The following is a 3,575-nucleotide window of genomic DNA, read 5'->3' on the forward strand; positions in this document are numbered from 1 at the left end:
CAGAAGGAAACATAATTTATCAGAAGTACTGTGACAAATCCTAAACGAAGTAAGGATTTATAAAGACTAAGGAATCCCCATATCTCAACAATCCAAAAAAAAAGAATCTCGAAAACTAAGGGAGCAAAAGATATCCCGAAAACCGCATTTATTCATTCAAATCGAAACGTCGCGACCAAAGATCGCGGAAAACAAAAGAGTCCAAAACAAAAAAAAAAATAATATCAAAACAAAAAAATGAACTAGAATCGATTCCATCGGGAATAGACGACCCTCCGGCTTGATCCACTGAATCTTCGGAAACCTGAGGAAGATCGAGCCCGAAGATTGACCAATCCGATATAGTACCCAAAGCAACAAGACCTTCGCAGTCCTTCTCCATCTCCCTCAAACGAGCAAGCTCAGCGTCCACATTCAAACTCCCATCCTTGAGCTCGTTTAAAAGATCGATGTTGGCAACCACCACTTGCAGCTGGATCTCAGCTGACGCCTCCTTCTTCTTGTTCACCCATTTCTCCTTGAAAGACTCTAGGACCACTCGACATCGTCCCACGGCGTCATGACGAGCAACACGTGAAGCACGACGGATATCTCGATCCTTCTCGACCTTGAGCGCCGCGATCCTGGCCCTCTGAGCCACAACCTGGGCCACGAGAGTTGCGTTCTCCTGACAAGTCCTCCTCCAGTCGTCGGTCAAGGCCTTGATCTTCTTAGCATCCTGTTTTCCCTCACGCTTGGTGGTTTCAAGCTCCGCCAAAAACCTCCTGATCTCAGAACCGATGCTCTCAATCTCCTTGCCATTTCGAGAAACCTCAACGTGATCCTCCATCGCTACAACATACTCGTTGAAGGCTTCCATAACCTAAAAAAGACAAAGCTGACAAATAAGATCCTCAAAACATCTTATGGAAAGAAAGCACGAAACAGACCTTAGAGCTCGCGACCGCCACTTTTGCGTAGGCCTCCTTCTCAGTCGAAGAAGTAAGAGACGGAAGACGGCAACCCGCAGATATCATGCGGCCAGCGAGAGAGAGATCAGGTAGTCCTGAGCAGCAAACAAAGGATCATCACCCCCAGAAGGAAGACCTCTGACGGTCGATTCTCGTCTAGAACAAGACGGACCGGGTAAGACCACCTCCGACGATCCACGTCGCTTATGGGTCGCGCCGACGACTTCGTCTTCCGAGTCGGGGCTCAACAAGACAGGATATCATTGTTCCCCAGGAACATCTTCATCATCGGAATCCCGAATCAAAATCAAGGGAGATCCATCAGATGCTCTGCTCCTCGACGCTGACCCGGAGGTACGAAACGACGACCTCCTCATAAGCTGAATGGCCAATCGATCCAAAGACTGAGCCTGAATCGAAGAAGTCGGAAAGACTTCCTGAGAACGCTCCGCCTCATCTTCAGAACTGCCAATAATCGGTTGGGGCCTGTTTGTTCTCCCTGGCATGGCAAAAGCGGCTCGGATTCGAGACTGATCAAACGATGACCAGTTCGAACGATCTCTCTGGAGAACTCCGATCAAGCCCCAAATCTCGCCCCACATCAAAGAACTGCCCGAATGAACTGAAATAATTAAAAGAAAACGAAGATTTAAAACGCAAATCCCCCAAAAGGAAAAGACCGAAACTAAAATCAAGAAAGTACTAACCTATATTCTCGGCCCAATTCTGGGATAGTCGAAAGAAATCGAAATCGCCTATGGACGCTCGATTCACCTTAACAACAAAGAACTGCTCGCGCCACTTTTTAACAATTTTATGACATTATCAGCTTATAGCATCAGCAAATGACGACTTGTGCCAATTAAAACCAATTTTTGATATTTCTTTAAAAATTCTATGTAATGTTGTTAGTATTAAGCTTAAGGTATGTATCTTTGGTATTTGATGTTTCTTTTTATCGGAAATATGCATGAGATCAATTGGTCTGTGCATATTATGGTTTTAAACTTTTAATATGTTTTATGCATGGTTGACAAAAAAAAACGTTTTATGCATGATTTTAGGTGGAGACCAATTCAGATGAAGTTTATGCAAAAGTCTCGTTGTTACCATATTCATCAATAAGTGAGAAATTATATATAATAGTACCTCTTCTTCTAATATATTTAAATATTTTTATCAATTTATTTATTTAGGAAGTTGAAATCCCTATTCCTAGTGATGACAACGAACACAACATTAACTATTTTACCAAGGTGTTATGTGCTTCGGAAATATTTAAACCAAATAAATTCATCATTGATTTAAATTGTAAGCTTTTATATGATGATGCTTTGTATTAAACTTTTTTAGGATATATCACAGCTACCACCGAGTCAAGAGATAGTTGCTAAAGATCTCCGTGATCATGTCTGGAAATTTAAATACACTTTTAAAGGTAGCTAAGTTTTTATATCAAAACTCTTTGGTAGTGACTACTAATCTTTGTTTATCTATAAATTATCAACTAGGTACACCACAAAGACATCTTTTCACATCTGGTTTGAATGAGTTTGCAAAAGAAAAAAGTTTAACCATTGGAGACTCTTTTGTATTCCTTAGGTATATAAATTTTGGCATGTTACATCTCCTTTGTTTCTTAATCCTTTTGTATTTTAATTACTTTTTATTCTAGTGGAGAGAACGAGGAATCATGAGTTGGAATCAGAAAGGCAGCTCCTCAACAAAGCAACATATCATCATCAACAATTTCAAAACAGAGTATGCACTATGGCTTAATTGCTACTGCATTGAATGCTATTAAAACCAAATGTATCTTCAAAGAGTTTTATAAGCCAAAGTAAGGAAAAACACTTCGTTACTCTACTTAAACATCATGAAAATATTTTATTTAAGCATATTTAATTTATTCTTGATATGATGATACTAGGTGCCAATTCATTTTCAAGTGCGACAAATTGATAGATACAGTGAACAAGAAGTTCAATATAGGATCAAGATTTACTATGAAGTTTGAAGGGCGTGATTTTAATGAAATAACGTAGATCTTTGACGCTAATATAATCCCCTATATATTATTTGAGAAGCATTACAATTTCTTTTTGTAGCCACATGTCATCACTAGAATGATTCTTAGAATCATTAGAGAAATATGTTGATCTATCTAATTATATAATAAGTTTTTTATTAAACTAACAATAAATTCATCATTAATGTACTTTATTATTTCCTTAAATAAAATTTACGGAATTGTCTAATGTGGCTAAAGTATATATGACAATTGATGATTTTGAATAATAAAGATTTGATAAAAAATAGTGTATCTTTTATCATATTTGTTTAATTTTAAACTATTAAATAAATTAGACAACCACAATAACCATATAATAAAAATTTATATTTTATTAATTAATAAGATTAATATATATATCGTTTTAAATTAAACTATAAACCTTATAAAATACAATATTTTAGTTTCAAAATTTACTTTGAACAATTTTTTTGATAAAAGTTTTGAACATTGACAACTTATCTTTTTTAAAATTATAAATTATTAAAACTATTAATCCCACAATGAAAATTTTGTTATCAGTAATTTAAATTTTTTTCTATAAAAGATATAAA

At 36.4% G+C, this 3,575-nt stretch overlaps 1 pseudogene; it reads left to right on the forward strand.

The window, feature by feature from the left end:
- The first annotated feature begins 1,916 nt into the window (after positions 1-1,916).
- The window catches only part of LOC106314609, a 6,577-nt pseudogene continuing 4,918 nt past the window's right edge, over positions 1,917-3,575 (forward strand).

Source organism: Brassica oleracea, chromosome C9, assembly GCF_000695525.1.
Source record: "Brassica oleracea var. oleracea cultivar TO1000 chromosome C9, BOL, whole genome shotgun sequence".
NCBI lineage: Eukaryota > Viridiplantae > Streptophyta > Magnoliopsida > Brassicales > Brassicaceae > Brassica > Brassica oleracea.